This window comes from Bombus affinis, chromosome 18 (assembly GCF_024516045.1).
Source record: "Bombus affinis isolate iyBomAffi1 chromosome 18, iyBomAffi1.2, whole genome shotgun sequence".
NCBI classification, from domain to species: Eukaryota; Metazoa; Arthropoda; class Insecta; order Hymenoptera; family Apidae; genus Bombus; species Bombus affinis.
The window spans coordinates 1,647,495-1,667,838 of record NC_066361.1 but is presented as its reverse complement, the minus strand read 5'-3'; the positions used below and the strand labels follow the sequence as shown (position 1 = coordinate 1,667,838).

General features: G+C 36.9%; 1 protein-coding gene across 1 annotated transcript in view; it reads left to right on the top strand.

The window, feature by feature from the left end:
- Positions 1-20,344, top strand: part of LOC126926621 (uncharacterized) — a 173,447-nt gene that overhangs the window by 53,182 nt on the left and 99,921 nt on the right. The gene's annotated exons all lie outside the window — the stretch shown is intronic.

The window sequence follows — 20,344 nt, the reverse complement described above, 5'->3', positions numbered from 1 at the left end:
TATCTGACACTGTTAGAAACATCCTACTCCCACTACAACTGAGTGTTTCCAAAAACTTCCCAATGAAAACAGAATGAGGACAAGTTATCCATTGGATAGACAGTACTCATCTATGCCATCGTCATTGATATCGTCGTTGGCCTAAGAACACATAACATTTAACAGTAGGTCCAAATTCCAAATTTTATAATACATTCGATATCATAAGCGTGAGAACTCCTATGGTAATTATACAGGATAGTAAATAAAACTTCAGAATACCATAAATTTATGTAGGACTTAGATCGTGTAACGTTATTCATTTATGTACCTATTTATGAAATATCTTGCGATGTCGTGCGAGGATCGAGGCTAATATATGTATGCAGAGTTGTGCGGTCCACAATGCGTTTCTTTTTTCTGATATTGTTCGGGAAACGATACTACATATATGCAGGAGCGCGTGATTTGCAATATATTTACTTGATGTTAAGACTAACGAAAAAGTATTAAGCAGAGGAAACATATACTATAAGATTACGACTACAGATACAACATTATTCGGGCAAAATGATGAATAGTGTTGTAGCAGATGTCATAGTCTTTCCTCTCCTAAGAAAAGGGAAAAACCGCACGTAAAACCTGTTGAGTACTCGGAAACAGTGGTCGAATGTAAAGAGTAAGAGAAATATAGCGTACATAATCACAGAATCGTTATTCAAAAGCCAACCTTCGCCCTGTAAATCGCGTGTGAAATGTATTCAGACCAAGAACGGACGGATAATCAGTTCTATTTCCGCAAGAAGTTAAAGAAACTATTATAGTGTAACGTAAATCACGTCAGAGACCAGGACACACACACCGCGGGCAGGATGGTGTCCCGATCGGTATACTTCGAACCCGATGGACCGATGAGGGAAACACATGGCGACCTTGGCGACAATGTATATTGCCGGAGTACCTGAGGATTCATTTATGGCCTAACGGTCCTTCCACCAAATGTTCTAGAAGCGTAGCAACGGTCACGTACGCCTACAGGGTAGTGGGGATAATGAGGGGTGACAAACAAAGAAGGAACAGATGTCACCGAAAGTAAAAATATTGTAAGAGCCTCAGTCTCGAACGGTCATGGCTAGAGCTCAGAAGTGTCTTATAAGTGTATAAACGAAGAAAAAAATAAAGTTTTCTTCTTTCTTTTAAATTTCTTTTTATTTTACGTGACAATAGCAACGCTTACCGCCCACCTTACATGCTACATACGTAAATACTGCAAGTAAGGAAATACCATGTGGTACAGCGAATCAGTCCGGCGCAACAATATATTTTGTAATTACGCAATTTGTGTAGAAACTAGAAGCTACCTCTGCGCACAGTTATTGAGAATGAGATTTATAAGAGCTGCAGATCGCGCGTTAAGCATGAAAATATAATGCAACATACTACTTCAATTTCGCACCTGGCTAATCTGAAAATTAAAGGAGAATTGATTCGTGGAAATTTGCGCTTTTTGAATTTAATCAGATAGAAAACGCTTGAAGAATCCTGAAATGGAAACCGAAGGTATCGTTGAAGAAACTGTAACAACAATACAAAAACATTTAGCGTAATTCGTGCAATAAAATTGTAACACGTGTATCCGTATCGTTTTCTATTAGAAGCCGATCTTCAGCATCCGAACCGTACAGCGTGAAAGCTATATTATAGATGATTCCTGAAATCTCTAAAGGAGAAGGGGGCGGACGCTTTAAAAGCCAAGGAAGTAAGTAACTACATATTTTGTATCTCATTTCATCCTATTCTTTACATTTTACGGTAATTACCATTAGTAGTAATAAAAGAAGAAAAATCTGACTGAAAATTTGTGAAACGTAAATTCGCTACTCTTGAAATGAATACTATCGTTAAAATTGTGCATTTAATGGAAATCAGTCTTTTATTATTTCAAGCTTTCAAAATAATTAACACTGTCATGAAGGACAAATTATGATATTTCAGGTTTTGATCTAAAAGAGATTAAACGATGGCTTTCTCGAATCACAATATCGATGAAACCGTCCTAATGGTAAATCGCATCGAATTGCGAGTAGAATGTATGTTGGTTCCTTGGAGTCATTCAATTATGTCATAAACTAATAGATCTGAATCGACATGAGTAACTGATGACATTTCGCAGAATTTTTGAACAGAATCACTGCTGCTATTTATTACACTAATGCGCGTAACTCGAGTATACATTTTCGATTGCTTCGTAGTGATTATTATTGGCCTAGGTCGCGCACTTACGAGTGTAAACGTGATCGCCGATATGACAAATCTAAAGAAAGTGCGTGTGTATGAATGAACGACGGACCAATAAGCACTAAGAGTAAGTCGCACTCTCGTGATGAGTTTTTCCTTTTCGTTGATACTGTAAATAAAAGTGTACTCCTATCCATAGTAGCCGAATCTCTCTCTCTCTCTCTCTCTCTCTCTCTCTCTCTCTCTCTCTCTCTCTCTCTCTCTCTACCGCTATCCCCGTTGCACACTTTTCAGGTAATCCAGAGTGAACGTAACCTGTACAGGACCAATACAGTTAGGATCCACGGTAAAAGAGATAAAGATAAAGCCCGGCCGCTTCTCACTCGGTAGTTGCTCCTACCTGTACATTACATTCAAAAAAATTTGTACGAATAAGATAATGCAACTAAGCAGTGTATGTACATATGATTGGCAATTACAGAATATACACATATTCATTGTAATTATTTGTAGAATCAAATTATACTAAATACGACGACTGTTTATAAAGATTAAAAATCTATATATATATATATATATAAATAAGCCCACCACCTGTGGACCTTGTCATTTCATATATATATATATCTATATCTATATATCTATATATATATATATATCTATATCTATATATCTATATATATATCTATATATATATATATATATCTATATATATATATATATATCTATATATATATATATATATATAGATATATAGATATAGATATATATATATATAGATATATAGATATAGATATATATATATATGAAATGACAAGGTCCACAGGCGGTGGGCTTATTTACAGACTTTTACCTTTGACACTATATATCGGGAAGGTAAACAGATGGTTCACGTAGATTTCTTTTCTCAAAACCCCGTAGGCTTAGATCATCGTAAGATTGATAAAATCGCGGAGAAAGAAATCAATCTGGCCGAAATGTCCGAAGACTGGCTCCTAGCCGAACAACGTCGCGATCCTCAAATTGTAGAAATCACCCGTAAATTACAAAACGATGAGCTCGTGGAAGACATCGCGAATACGTACGAATTACGGTCCGGTACTCTTTACCGTAGAATACAAAGAAAAGGCAAGACTCTCTGTTTGCCTATTGTGCCAAGAAGTTTTAGATGGTCCGTTATCAACCATGTGCACCAGTCAACTATGCACTTAGGTTGGGATGAAGCGCTTGAGAAACTGTACGAGTATTGCTTGTTCGAAGGAATGGCGAAGTACGTTCGCAAATTCGTAAAGAACTGCCCATGCTTGTCGAGTTTCGAAGGCAAGTTCGGGTAAGATACAAGCTGAACTACATCCTATACCTAAGACCAGCATACCGTGGCATATAGTGCACGTGGACATAACGGGCAAGCTACGCGGCAAAAATGACTCCAAGGGATACGTCATTGTTTTGGTGCTCTCAGGAAATTTGTATACTTGCATCATATTCGTAAGATAGATTTTCTCTTAATACCATCAAAGCACTTAAGTCCGCTATATTTTTATTCGGCAATCCCTGCCGGATAATAGCGGATCAAGGAAGATGTTTTGCGGGTAAAGGATTCCAGGAGTTCTGTGAAAGCAAACAAATTAAAGATCACCTGATAGCGACCGGTGCTAGTAGAGCCAATAGGCAAGTAGAGCATGTTATGGGCACATTAAAAAACATGTTTACAATAGTAGAAACGTCCAGGCGGCCTTGACAAGACGCAACTGAGGAAATACAGTTGGCTTTGAATTGCACCACCAATCGTGTGACTAAATCGAGTCCTTTGGAATTACTAATCAGGAAAACAGCATAGCCCTACGGTCTATTGCTACCCAACGACATTGAGGAAAGGGAAGTAGATATCTCCAATGTAAGACGACAGGCAATAAAAGAAATAGAAATCAATACTAAGTACGATAAAGATAGATTCGACGAAGCTAAAGCTAAAGTAGTTAGGTTTAATCTCGGCGATTTCGTATTACCAAAAATGAGGAAAGGAACTAAACCAAACTAAATCCAAAATTTAGAGGTCCATTTGTAATAGCAAAAGTTTTTAAAGGAGACAAGTATATCTTAAAGACATTAGACGGTAAGCGATCGTATAAGTACGGTCATGATAGATTGAGGAAAATGTCAGATAGTCGTATTCCTGCTGAGTTGGATGTCTGTAGTGATGGCAATAACAGTGACCACGACGATATGAGTACTCCGATCTCGGAAGATCAGCAGGACTATGCCAATAACACGCTGCAGTGCGAGTTCGCACGCGTCTCGGGGCGATAACGTAATATAGCTTAGTGAGAACGTTTGATGTAGTTCACAGGCTTTTCGTGGTAACAGTATGATAAAGCTCAGTGAGAACATGTGATGTAGTTTGCATGCTTCTCGGGGCGACAATATGGTAAAGCTCAGTGAGACCGTGGAACGAAGCTCTATGTGCTCATAGGATTTAGAAAACCGAGATTCATGCGGGTACGAAATCGAGAATGGTCCATCGTGCCGTTACGATCCGACTGATAACTCACAGGATGCAACTATCACCTTGAATACTAATCATAACGTTACTAATTTTTATTCTCTTTTATTTCTTTGTTGTCAAACCTCCGAACAGAATTTTGTTACACTGGATCCTTGGCTTATTTGGACATTTAGTCAAATTGTAAATAACGCGAGTTGTATCGAATCTAATGTTAGAAAATTCAATATTTTAGTTCCATCCGAGGACGTGTGATAGCCAGAATGGCCGTGTCGGAGATGGAAGGACACCGGAGCCTTCCCTTTGGAACTTTGGATAAACTCCTTAATACTGTAATCTAGATTCTACCATAGCCGTAATTAAACAATTGTCATCATTCGATCCGATTGCATTTGTTCGAGATTTATCATAGTGAGCTTAGGCTCGAAGCGACAACCAATCGTCGAACGTAGCCGCGGTCAAGAGATGAACGATTTATCTAACAAGTTATGGAGATATTCTATAGCCCTCCGTAAAAAGAAATTCTTTTTTTCACGGGAAGATTTAATACTGTAATTACTGTAATTATTAATTAAGTGATCTGTAAGTAATTGAACCCAATCGTACACTTCTGTGATTAACGTTAGATGTGAATTGGAAATTCAATCTTAACGCTAAAATTACAAAGTGTGGTGTGAAATATCGACTGCGTTGGGTGTACGAATCCAAGGGATATGAGAGTTATCCAAATTCTTATTAGGTTACTTTTTTGTTGAATGTTTTTGTTACAAGTAATTATTTGATGCGAACAATATATGTTTGCGTATATGATTGCAATTTCATGTATACACTGATATCTTTTTACACTATTTTGAATTTCGTCCAATGCATCTCAGAAAATAAAAAATAAACAGTAATCTGCAAGCGATCACAATGTATCTCAACTTCTGACAATAAGCGTATTTCAAATTTATTTTTATTGCTCAATTGTGGCCTATATATCAGAATCTCCGAAGCTTGAATTATCAAACAGATTTCGGATACGGGAAAAAATAACACATTTAAGTTCCCCAGACACGAAACAAGGGAGAAATAGTTCCAGGTTCCGCTGTTGCTATACCAACGAATAAGAGGAATAATGAGAGGGTAGGCCCATTAATTAATTCAAAAGCACGTACAACATGTTGAAAACTGAAAGAGTACAGTTCTTTACATTCATACCACAGGAGAACCATATAAATGAAATTGTAATAAGTACGTATGAGAAGCACTTCCCGCAAAACGTCTTTGAGGAACTAGCTTTAACATCATTCAGGTCAAAGTTGGACAGATTCGAAACTAACCATCTTCAAGAAAACAATAAAAAACTCGACACGATTATCATAAAACTATAGGTTGGAAGTGTGATAGTGAGTCTGTTCCAGAGGCACTATATGCTCGGCAAGGTAGTGACATGAGACATATACAGGAAATCCTATAAACTACGATACAAGAACTCGAAGAATCGATTACACGTTGGAGTGAAATGCAACAGTAAGAGAGTAGAATACGGTGCGTAAAGTGTGTTGAGCAATCACGCTTCGAACTCATGCCCGATAAACAGATATACAGCAAACAAAGAACAGCAAGTCAGCCCATATACCGAAGATACTCGACTCATTTAGAAATCAAGAAGCGTGCTGAAATGACAGAGAAGCGGATGAACAGTAAAATAAAATCCTTTGACAATTTCATAGGACCGCCAAAGAGCTTCACACGTTTTCACCCCTTTACGAACAATCCTCCTGGTCAAAATCCCTTATCTGAGTAGAGCCCACGATGAGTATGGACGACATGGTGAACCTGATGGACAGCATAGACCTCTTCAAGAAATTGTTCCATGTTCATTTGACGGAGATATCGCTATGATGGCACAGATAAACTCCGACAGATTTACCACAAGTGGCTTTGGACATCTAACAAACTTCGAAATTGCGAAATCCAATACCAATCCGCTTGTCTCTAATAATCGTAGGTTACTGCTGCTGTAGCCTCTGCAAGCTCACTCGTTTGAGTGGTCCAGCTGGCAAAGACGAAACTCACGGAGAAGCATAAGGTTTTGTTCAATGATCTTCGTTTCGATAGGGTGTGACCACTTGAACTCAAAGTTCAGGAAAGGAACGGTTTTATCATTTAATTCATTTCGATTAGCATGTCATTTAACTTTGAAGCGATAATCACTAAACACATACAGACAAGGGGAAAATGGAGCTTTCAGTTGTCACAATAAATCTAGCAAACAACGCGGCTTTTTATATATACTATTTTCGTTGCAAGCTCTTAAGCTTGTGTCTTGTCACAACATCTTTGCCGAAGAATGAGACACGCTCTTCGAAAAACGCTATGAGATACAATTCTTTATCCCCGGTGGTGATTATAACGCGAGACACGTTCCCTGGTGCAGCACATTAAATAATAACAGAGACGAGAACCTGTGACACTGGTTTAACGAGTAACAGTTCCTCCAGTTCAATGACACTGATTTTGATGGCATTTGATATGTTAAGGCGCAGTCGTTCTTGGATTTGGTACTCGCGGAAAAGCTGGATACATTTCTACACCCAGCTATCAGAGGCCCTAGAAGCCTCCATTCCAGCTCTCACATGGCATTTCAATTGCGTTGAGAGATATCTGGAATCCCGCTTCGGAGGTTTGCTTCAAGACAAATGCAGAATCTGCCGCATCTTAAATCGATTGAAGAAGCGCTTCGGTACACTATGTTACTCTATCCCATCGTTCATAGAACACGGAAAGTGCTACAGAGCCATAAAAAGGCGTATCAGGAAGGCCCCTGATAGATTCACGAGTTCTCTAGATCCAAAGAATTAAAGATTCCAAAAGCATGCTTCCGCAAGTTAGACGAGTGATAGGCAACAGGGCTAACCTCGTGATCTTCGCCCTCACTTTTTCTTCAGACGATTCTTACCGTCTTCCACAATTGAACGACCTCCTCGCCTAGTGTGACAGAGCGAAAGCTGCATCGTTACTTATGCCAAGCCGACAAACAAGTCGAGATCATGACGTTTCCGCTGACGCCGGTTCCCCAGAATTTATTAGTAAGGCGATGAGACACCAGGAATAAACGTGTACGTAACACGTGCTTCTGTTATTCACGATTGTGTGCCGTGAAATCCTTTTAAATTATAAACTGTTCTTTGAATAGGTCCTTAATTACTATTGTGCTCGCGTGCTATTTCATCACTTCAAATTTGTTAAACTTTTATCACTCGTTACAAAAGCACTTGTTATTTGTATGTGGTAAAGCATACTTTTCCCGGTCTCTTTTCTACCGCACGATAAGCTGCGTAAATCCCACAAGACGACTGGGGACAAATTTTGACAGTGTGCGTCAAAATGTGTGTGATGATCTTCTTAGATCCCCAAATCTCATAACCTTGAAAATTCAAATCTTCGTTGAATTCGGATCGCTGGAACAAGGCCTGTACCTTCACACGTGGAAACGGCTAGCAACCGCTCCGTGTCCGATGTCTCAGGGAATTATTTCATATCGGTAGTTTCATTAACGATTCAATTTAAGTTTCTGAATGGGAAAAAGTTATCAGGCCTCGATATCTCCAACGCAGCACCAATATAGTTCCCGCAAAGATATACATTCTTCTTCTCCTTGATCTTCAATGATCTCTTGAACCTACATGTTTTCCTAAGTATGGAAGATGGGGAAAGTGGTTTCCTTGTGGTCAATAGGTTTGCTGTTTGCAGAGTATGCATTAGTAAGGTCTTTGACAGGGTGATACAGGAACTCATACTGCTTCATTGTAAAGAGGCTCCCATTCTTTCTGTTTAGCATTTCGGCTTCCGGGTCAAATACAGTAAGGGGTCAACGCAACAATAAAATTTGTGTCAGACGTCTGTTGCTAGAAAGACTCTCCTCATAGACCTACAACGGCCTTCTGACATGTTTCGATCGAGCGGTTTGGTGTAAAAGCTGCTACGATACGGTTTCCCTAAACATCTTGTTCAGGTGATTTGGTCCATAACCTTCGGAAGCTGTCTTATTGGAAGTCACAAGCTATAATGTCGTCTTCGGGGTGGATGACAGACTGCAGCGTTAGACACCTCCATCCTGTTCAATTTGTATTCTAGTCATGCTTGGAGCCTCCTCCATCTCAATGGCGATCTTAACCCATGTTCGTTGGTATTTGCTGATGATTTCCTGATCTACACGGCGGCAATGTATTTGTCAAAAATTAATTCGAAGTACAAAAAGTATACGATCGAATTAGGGTTTACTGTGGTAACTGAAAGTTCCGTATAAATATTAGAAAATGCGAGTCTGTCCCTTTCGGCGTGTGCATGTCCAGACATTTTAATTTCAACCGTGATGTCACTCGACATTCTCGCTGATTTCTTATCACCGGCAATAGCCCCTATCCGTTCCGCATAAGAAAATGATCAAATATCTCGGTATATATTTGTATTGCAAATTACAGATTACACAGCATATTAAAAGGAAAATATAAAATAAATTAGAAAAGACTTTACAGTAAATAATGATTCGTTCCTCTCAAAGTATCTCTGGGTGAAGTGTAGTCTTCCGTTGTACAAATTGCTGGCAATAATTCAATCCCGACTTATGCCTGTCCGATTTGGTTCAATGTCATAGCGAACCAGATGGACCAGCTCAGGGTTACCGAGATTAGGGTTACAGAGATTCGAACACATAGTGAAGTTCGGTACCCTGAGGAGTGCATTAAAAATAAAAAGCTGAAGCATAAAAACATATCGAACAACTGAGGATTAATTAACCGGCCACTTTGGAGGACACCGAGAAGACCAGCAAAAGATTAAAGAGAGAGTCAAGGAATGGAGCGAATAAGGAATTCAGAGCCAAGGGGTCGAACATTATCACGGGCAAATAAGAATACAGATGTGACGTGCAGAAGATGCCATGCCCAACCGGAAAGCCTAGAACATGTTCCAGTATTATGTCAATTTACTAAGGGCACCATGAAGTGAAAGCCCACCTCTCGAATAAATTAAGAGAACAGTACTTTGTTTATCGAGTCCACAGTGAATGTTGGAGATAATCGGTATAAGCCGAAGTTCGTGAAAGGAGTGAAAAACGACAAAGCGATTCTCGTTGTTGACGTCACCGACCGCTACGAGAACAGAGATTATTTCCATAAAGCGATGAAGGAGAAGGTCGACAAGTACATTCCATGCCTGAACCACCTAATAGCAAAAGACAGTGTGGACAATAAAGAGATTTCACCCGTGGTCTTGGGCAGAAGAGGGGCTATAGCAACAAAAGCCATTGAAATTTCAATGTTATGTTGAAATTTCAACACGAAAAATAAAATGAAAACAATTGTTATGAATGTTTTAAGAAGCTCTATAGAGATGTACAGTGTAACTCTAGATGTATGGGCAAAATACTACTAATATATTTATAATTATATATTTCAAATGTTAAATTATTATTGTTATTAAGTTATTGACTATTATTAATTAATTAGGTATCATTAACTACTTCCAATAACTAATAGCCGAAGACGAAACTAATCAGGAACCGAGCAAGCATATCTGCGGCATATGCCCCGTTCTTACCAACTTTACCGCGCAAGAGATAAACCCACTGTACCGACCACCCGCCACTAGTTTGAATAATTTTAGTCAATGTTTCCACTCAAAGCAAAACACACGCGGTTGCGCGAAAAACAAAGCCACCTCAGATACAGACAAAGAGCAGTGGAGATTTGAAAATTTCCGTGATGGATGATCCACATATCCTAAACTACAGCACATTTTATGCGGTAGCTCCTTACGGTATTTACTACTCGCAGTTTAAACCAGGTCGCAACTATTCAGGAACTGAGCAAGGATAACTACGGCAAATCCTCCGTTGATACCAACTTCACCTCGCAAGTACTACGACAAATGTAACCGACCACCGACCCTTAATTGGAATAATTTCAGTCACAGTTCAGTCACTTCAGATACAGACGTACAGCAGTGGAGATTTGAAAATTTCCGTGATGGATGATCCACTGCATTAATGGGAAGCAGGCTCGATGTTTGGGTGACTCCAGACGGTATCTTACGCATCAGAAGACTTCTTTGATGGCCAATGGTGGGGAAGTTCATTTTCTTTTCGACTTCTTGCATCTATTTAAGAGTGTTCTGAATGGTTCACAAAAAATGATTTCTTAATTCATGGAGCCTTGATTTTGTGATACGATTTAACTTCATTCTGGAATTCGGATAAAGATCAAGATATAGAAGCGTAAAATTCGTAGAAAAATACAAACTTCAGTGTGATCCACGCGAGACTTCAGAGGGAGTAAAATAGCGGATGTTCCTTCTCTACTATTAGCTTATGGAGCTATTTTTCAATAGTTTGAAATCGAAAATCTATTGGACTTACAAGTAAGAATGAAATTCTTGTGTAGAGATCCAATAGAACAAATAGAACTGAGTTGGTATCAGTTGCTGTGCAAGATGCAAAAATTGTAGAAATACAACCTCATAACTTTTAAGAGAACTGAAAAACCTTTTGAGGCTTGATTTTTGCACACATTTCGAAATTAAAAAAAGTTATATTTCCAAAAAGCTTTAAGTTTCTATACTCAATTATATATAAATATATAGCGGCACATGAGCTAGAGAACAATTTGAATCACGTTGTTGTTTTTCCGCGGAGTATCAACATCGTTAGGACATACATAATGTAATAATCAATAATCTCTGAGCAAAAGAATATCACCGTTAAGTGCAACCGTCAAACAAAGGCGAATTTAAATTTTCCGGTATACTTCCGACCAGTATAAATAAACGAACGCGATCGTGACGTCACCAGTTTTTCAGTATCAGTCTGGGGTGATTTTAATAGCGATCAATACATAGTCTTAGCGAATCAGTTAGTACCGAGCGTCTTAGCGAACATTCTCTGTATCTATTATTTTAAAATATATTTTACGGTTTTGAATACCAAGATATCTCGTCATTTAAAACACACCACCAAGCATCCTCCTCAACCCAGTGACACGGGTCACTGGATATGCGTAATAGCATTTTCCTCTCCTCGCGAGAAAAAAGAAAAGGTAATATGTATGAGATACAGGTGACCGATTGCCGAGGCGAACTGGTAAAACGGTCAACGTGGAAATTCGTATGTGATTCAGGCATAAACAATAAAAGGGGCAGCCAGATACACGCTCTCAGGACAAAGGGTGCTGAATTTTAGTTCAAGATCGAGAACACAGAAGTCAATTCAACCAAGAGGAAACCATCGTGCAAATGGAAGAATAGCCTGCTGCTCGCAAATCCGACCGACGAAAACATCAGTGACTGATGCCAAATGTCACACTCAAGAGAACCAGGAAGTCGAAAGAAGCGCGTAAACGATAAGTCCTACATATACACATAGAAACGCGCATACTACAGGGCAACAGTTCGCATCAATATTTTTTTGCCACGCGTCCGATCCACGAGTGTGAAAACATACCAACAAACGATATCCCATCTAAAAGAGGAGATGTTATGTTCACGCAACGTAATTTCATTCATATTTATTGAGAGATCATTCGCTCGATTTAGACTATGGAGAACTTGGGACTAACGCGAAGCAGAAATCCTTTAAACAAATATCTCACGAACGCCACGATTTCCACGAATAGGAATTCGGCAATGCTACTTTTCCCCAACTTCTGAGGTGTAAAGTGGGTAGTAAGAAAGGTCAGACGGGTTCAGTTGGTCAACAGATTTGCTACGAGAAATCTCTACAAAATTGGGTATCGAAATCACACGCATCACCGTTTTTAGTAACTATGCGGTACATCGAATTGCTGTTGCTATTAAACATTATTTCACATTACCTTTTGACTCTCGGTGAGACATATAGCCAGAAGGCTTAGATTCTTGGTTCGTCGCAATCGAAACATAACTTCAATTTAATATCCTTTTTGATGTGTCATGTTTTCTAAGATAGTATCTACAGGTAGATACCGTTATTATTACACTAAACAGCGATAGGCCATAACCCATAAAGTATATAGTATTTCTATTTTAAGTGTATACGCGCTATTATTTCTATACATATAAAAAATAGGGAAAGAAGTTTCATATAGAAATTGAATGGTATCAAGGGGGCTTGTACTCCTGTTATTAAGTGCGCCAACCTATGAGCAGCAATCGGAATTTGAAATACAAATATCGCTAGAAAAGTAACAGCATACACAAAGAAATTCGTTTCGAGAGGTTTCAGTAGCGCTTTATTTTTTCGCCAGTAGTATACTACGTTATTTCCTAATATTTGAGATCGTAATTCAACTAAAGTATATTATTCTAAAATTCAGTTTTGGGGAAGATTAGTTTTGATGCACATTGTTTCTATTTTCATATTCAAAACTGGCAATCCTTCTCTCTTACTTCCTCAACTCTCACGCACAGGAAACGGTTTCTTGCCTTATATCATCCCCCGACAAAGATACGCAGGAACGAAATCAGGAACGTGTTTATCAAAAAGAAATCCGATATAGTCATCGAGTGAAGTTATCAAAACTGTGAGCTGTTTTATATAGGACAGTAAGCTTTGAAATGACGTGGAGAAAAGAAAGTGAGTTAGGCGCACCCTGTGTTTCAGATAGTATTATGAGCTGTGGACATCTGTATCACAAATTAATAAAGTAATTTTTGTAAATGAACAAGACCAGTATAAGTTCTATAATATAACATATTTCTCTGAAAAAGGCATCCCCTCACAAAGTAAAATCTGCTTTCTAGCGCTCACTTTATTATTGGAAAGAAAGGGAAGAAACTTCAGAACGTGAAAAGTGGAAGGAAACAGATGCTTATGAATGTTCTGTCAACCACGAGAAAAAAATGCAGGAAAATTGAGGGTAGACGCCGTGACTGAAATGTTTTTGTTTTCAAAAAAATTGAGCGAAACACATGAATCATATCGATAACGGTGATAAACCGTTAAACTTACATTTAAAACATTAAACGCGTATCTGATTTTGATGTGCTCTCCGTTCAAACAGCGTGGAGATGTGGCCACAAGAGGTGTGAGTTAGAGTATAAGCAGACGATAATACAGAGATCGCTGTGACGATTTAGTTTCATTTTATAGGAATTATAAATGGAAAATAACGAGATGGGCAACTCATTTCAAGTGTGAAAATGAAGTTAAGAGAGCAGTGAAGTCGTTTATCACAAGTTTACTAGAAGTATCCAGCAGAATTCTTCGCTGACGGAATGAAGGAACTTGTCACGCGTTGCCAAATATGGATTGATGCAAACGGCAATTATATCGAAAAATAATTAACATATTTTATAATGTGAAATAATAATAATGTGAAAAAGAATTGTTTGTGTTGCTCGATGATTCTGTTAAACGATATAATGTTACCATCCATATATCTTTTGTGCGTTCATATCTATAAAAGCCAATTATATACATGAAAGCAGGGGGTTTTAAACAGGCGGATTTTTCGGATACATTCTTATACTACAATATAAATATACATAACGATAAACATAGTTAATAACTATATCAAAACAATATATATAAACAATATATACATACGTTCACCGCGGAAAGTATGCTGACATCCTACAATATGACCTGTTTGATGAATGATTCGGATATAAACGGAAGGTTCGTCCTTCCGAATCGGTTCTTTCTTGTTATTGTTCTTTTTTTCTAACCTACTAATCAGCCGAAACTCGTGCTTTGTAAACAACAGTGATGTAACCGATATGCTAACATTTCATATCATATAAAATGGTATTAACCTATTTATGTCGAAAAACTGTTTGTTTAGATTATATCGCACGTTTAATTTGCCGTATGAAAGATAAGTATAGGACACGAAGTGATATTGTGCTTATGTTGTAACAAACGAAAGACAAGGACAACGTAAACACGAGAGTACCATTCCGCGTCCTTACCTGGTTTTCACACGACAAATTCAAGTTAAGATATTAACAGTTCCTTTTAATTTTTTCGAATGGAATACGAAGATATATCGATGAATGTATTAAAAAATATATGGTACCATTTGCAAAAATGAAATTGAAACGGGACCCTACTGCTGGATCTTCAAAAAGTAATTTGCACCATATGCGATGTCTTCTTCCGAATTAAACGATATTTCTTAAAAATTTTTTTGATGAAATCAATATCACGTGAGATATTCTACCGCTTATTGTTTCGCCATTAGTTAAATATTGAGATTAGGTTTCTATGTATAATAAATTTCTATGTGTAATAAAATATCTACATATAAAATACATAGAAAAGTTGAAAGTTTTAGACGATTTTGTAGATATCAGACTCGGTACATTATTTAAATCGTGTCCACATCTACTTGTAATAACATGCAACAGAATCTGAGAACTGAGATTTGTTTTTTTCATTCCTAATTTTTGGTTAGTAAATAGGAAAGATAACGAATGAATATACTGTACCACTTTTCTTAAATGAAACAATGCATTTTGCGATTAAAATGCAGACATTATAGCAAATAATACAGCAATAGTAGAAAATCAAAGAGAAGTAGGGAAAAAAACTTACCGTAACAGCATGGAAAAGAATTTATGAAGAACTGTATCACTGGAATAAACTTCCTTGTGTATCACGATGTACGTCAGGGAAGAATTCTTAAACAAATTTAAAAAAAAATTACTATCTATCAGATAAATACAATACGAGATTCGAAGAATAATTAATATTAACAAAAACATAATTATTTTATAAGAACATAATATTCAATTATAGAAATAATTATGCGTCAAGTTCTGTTATTGGTAACCATTATCGATGACCGACTTCATTTTTGGTTCTGAATAAGCATTATCTTTCATGAAAACGTATTTTAGCGGGAAAAAATGAAATAGGAAGAACGACCTAAGTTTTATATAAAAAAATATAATCAATATGTTTAATTAAAACTAAAACATAAATATTTATATCGTCATTCTTACGTTAATATAAATGTATAAATGTAAGTAGCGTACATTAGAGACGAAGGATATAATAAAAATAAGAAAAAAGAAAAATAAATAAGAAAATTTATTTATTAGTAAATAAGAAAACGAATTAAAACTACGACTTACTTCCACATGTGGAATAGTCCATCTGGTTGCCGCATAACCCTTCCTAGAGACAGAACAAAATTATTAGATTAAAATAATCCACAGAAAGTTTTTAATTCATAAAATTTACAACTATAAAGTATTTGTCCTGAATAAATCCTTTTTATAGAAAATTGCAAGTCAACTTTCGAATAACTAGATTTTATATTTTATCTAGCAAGTAGCACTTCTTACCAATTGCACAAACACTTGCTAAACACAAAAATCGTAACGTTTAAATAGGTAATTATTCCGTAGCACGTCCGCACTATCGCGTTTCGAATATGAAAAACTGTTGAACGACAATGTCCCTCATAGAGGCAGATTCGTACTGCTTGTTCATTGTCTACGCTCCTGGACTATAAGCGAATCCTATACGCTGCGCAAATGCTCTGCGCCGATTATATAGGGTTGTCCGAAAAGTGTCTTTCCTTCACAGACGCGTCTTTTACAACAACACATCTTTATACAAACATGAAACCTAATGTCTCAAATGTTGTGATTTTTATCGTGATAAAACAAAATGGATCGTACGTGATTTGATAAAATAATATAAAACGAGAGATGTTGTGCATCCATTATTTCCTTATAAAACGAAACAAATTTTTCGGACCACCTAATATTTCAATTTTACTACGCTATAATAACGACTTTACATCTTGAAAATTGTCACTATTACGCTGCTGATTTTTATATAGATATTATCTATCAAAGTGGATAAAATATGTAAATGCAAAATATATTCAAACAATGTAATAATTGTCCAATATTTTACAGGAAATAGTTAATTTAATGATTGTTCTCCTGTGAAGCATAAGTAATGCTAGAGATATTTAACAAAAACTGGAGGCTATATCTGCAATTGCCACTGAAAAATGTGTACTGCTACACACATACGTAAATATAATACATGACATAATCCGCTACAGTGCTTATAGCTATATCGAGGAAGATACTCTATACGTAACAATTCTCTAACCTCCACATGACCAAACCATCGCCCTGGGGAACAGTGTATACAAAGTCGTATTATACATGTCCGATGTATATGTTCATATTTTGCTCACTGTCAACAATATACAAGAAAGGTACTTTTACGTATCCCCACAATAATATTTTAAAAGCAATTTTTGTATCTCGATACTTCAGATAGAGGAGGTAATACTGAATTCTACAGGATTTTTTGTTGTACGTAACGAATATAGCAGGGATAGATTTAGCAAATAAGAAAAGAAGTTTATATAAATATACATATACGCGATGTGATCTTATTTTCGAGTTATTTATGGTTTATTTTGCTATTATTCGTCTTTACCAGTTGTAGAACGATACATTGAAATCAATTCATAAGTGAGAAGAATTTTTTATTGCATAATGACGAATAAAAAGTTTCTCTATAATGTATCGAACATAATTATTTAGAAAAAAAAACGGACGAATAAATGTTCCTTTTAAAGAAAAAATTAATGAATAATGAATAAGAACGAGAATAAAATTTGAAATAATAAATTATTTAAGAAGTTGCCGGCAGCTTGAATTTCCATGATATGCTGTAGAAATCAACATATTCAACCACTCCTTCGTTGGCATTTACCGCATCTCGGTATTAGTTTCCGAGATATTCGCAAAAAACTGTCGGTAACACTACATGTATATCTCTAACATATTCGCAAGCATAGCTGACACGTTCGCCGCTTTGTTCGTCGTGTTGCTTGGCGATATGTTTATTTACATCCATCAGAAATTGATGTTTTTGTCTTTGAACTTTACTTTCCGAACCTAACAATAGTTAATTATCTACAACTGCGTATTCGAGACTAAGAATCATTGCTGATGTTGGCTAAAATGTATTTACCTTCAAATAATAACAACAAATTATAAAGCTCGATATAAACTGTAATTTAAAAGATTTAGATTATTCTAACCTAACTCATACTATTAATAATAATAATAATTTTTATTACGAAGTTCTGCAAGCGGCTATAATTCGAAGGATCCGTGAAATATCCAAGTTCGCCCAGTCTTCGTTTATATATTGCATGTAAACGGAAGATGAGAGTTAGGTTTACGTTAGTTTTCTAAATCCGGCTACCGCAAAGTAGTTGATAAACAATACGGACATATACGGTGCCACAGGCACACAGTTATATGTATCATCCACCGTAGTGGTGATACCGACAGATCTTTGCAAAGATCTCGCAAAGGCCGAGTAGTGGTAACATGATTAAAACGTCAATTTCTACGATATAATGAAAAATCACCGAAACCTACGCTGCCAACAGTTTTCTATATAATAAGCAAATTTTATTCGTTATTCCTTATTCAACAGACTACCGATTTTAGGATCCTGATGTACAGAGTATCTGAATTTAACCCATAAATGCGAATTGCACGTAAACTGCCCGCCGTGCAGGAAATATGTTGAGGCAGGAATTTAATGGTTTCGCGGGTGTAATTAGTCTTTCTGTAAATAGACGTATAGGGGTCATATGAAGGTAACGTGCGCTTTCTTAAATAGAATCATTTAATTTTTAATGCGCTGGTTGATTCGTTTTGATATTTCCTATAAAAAATGAATATGTTATACATGCAAATTCTATAGAAGTTAGAACACCAACCGACGGTTTGACTTTTCCTGTGTTTACTACGAGTCGGTCGAACGATATACATAGAGAAGGATGGGTACTTAGGGAGGAGAATAAAACAGGACTTCGAGAAGCGAAGATGGAGAACAAAGAAAAATAAAGCAAGTTAAGAGTTAGTAAAAGGAAGAGAAGAGGTATTAAAAGCGGAGAATTTTTAGGAGATACGGAAGAAGACTTAGAAAATCGATTCTTGAGTTTTCACGAATCGATCGCCTGATTTCTATAAATATTACAGCATTAAGAATCGATTTTCTTCACACCATGCCGTTAAAGGTTATTCTCCGTATCACCATTAAGGGGCTATTCTAGTCTAGAGGCATGAATTTCGGGCGGTTCTTTAAGCTGTGTACAAACGAAAAAAAAATATTTTTACTATTTCACTACAAAAAAATTTTTTTTCAAACGGCCGCCATTTTGTGAAAAAAAATTTCTTTTTACTTTTCCAAGGTACATGCTATAGTGGCATCTATACTAATTAAGAATCCGTCCAGCTTTTTTGCTGCAGATGACCAGAAGGGTTCAAATCATGCACGCCAGGACACCCTGCTCTTTGGATCCCCCACTTTGCCAGCTCATAACTTTGTGGATTTTGAATTTCGTTCTTTCGATTAATTTTTCATGTAATCTTAAAATATCAATAAACAAACGATGAAAAAATGGAGAGTAAAAATATTTTATAGAATTTGGAGGAAAGTACATTTGCTATCCCGTTGACTGCGGATTCGTTATCGAACCTAGATCATTGCCAGTAGCATCTCAAATATCTAATTAACACGGTTACTTGCCAAATTCTATAGTAATCATATTTGTATTAGTAAATATCTTCTCTATTGCATAACAAAAACGTCTAATTCAAATGAAGATTCGTTACACGCCCCTAACTCTAATCATAATGAGAATCAGACATATATTTATATACTTTAGCTAGTCTTTGGTTTATAACACTCCTTTCTTCCATTGACGTGAACGTTCTCTCTGATTTTGTTTCTCCGTTTGTCGGAAAGATAAGCCTTGAAGAAGAATTTTCCAAATAGGATTAAATAACTAAAGTAGATGGCGAAACCAAATATAAAATTTTTACGCGTAGTGTGGCATTCAAGTCCACAAATAATATATATGTCGGGGATGAAAGAACATCGAAGCCTTCCCTTTGGAACCTTGGGAAAATCCCTTAACATTATAATCTAGATTCTAATCATAGCCGTAATTAAGCAATTGCCGTCATTCAATCCGATTGTATTTATTCGAGATTTGTGATAATGGGCTTAGGCTCGAGGCGACAACCAGTCGCCGAACGTAGCCACGGTCAAGGGATGAACGCTTTGTCTAACAAAGGTATGGGGTAATAGTATAGCTCTCCTTAAAAAGAAAGAGTTGTTGCGGCACTCGACAGTGAACATTCCAATGGTTTCTGTCCCGTGGCTCGCCACACGCAGACCTTATTTTTTTTTTTATTTATTTATTTAAATTCACTATTTGTCCAATTTGGACATTTGGTGGAATTTTTTAGCGGTTAAATTAGCATGTTGGTGGCTACCCCCAGCGGGGTACCATCCTCGTGTTTGTTAGGTTATGTCCTTTATAAGGTCTGCTGGGTGCTTCCTTTTTAGTCTTCTGTCCATATTTATGATTTTGTATGTTTCCGCAGCTAGCCGGTTTATGTGTGTTGCTATTCTTGATTTGTATATCTCGGAGTATCTGCTGATTTCTTCCTTGACCGTTGGCATTCCCAGGTCCCTTCGTATATCTTCGTTTCTGACGTACCAAGGTCCGTTTACTATTGTTCTGAGGATTTTAGCCTGTATTACCTCTATTTTGTTTATATGGCTCATTGCTGCCGTCCCCCATAGTGGTATTCCGTACG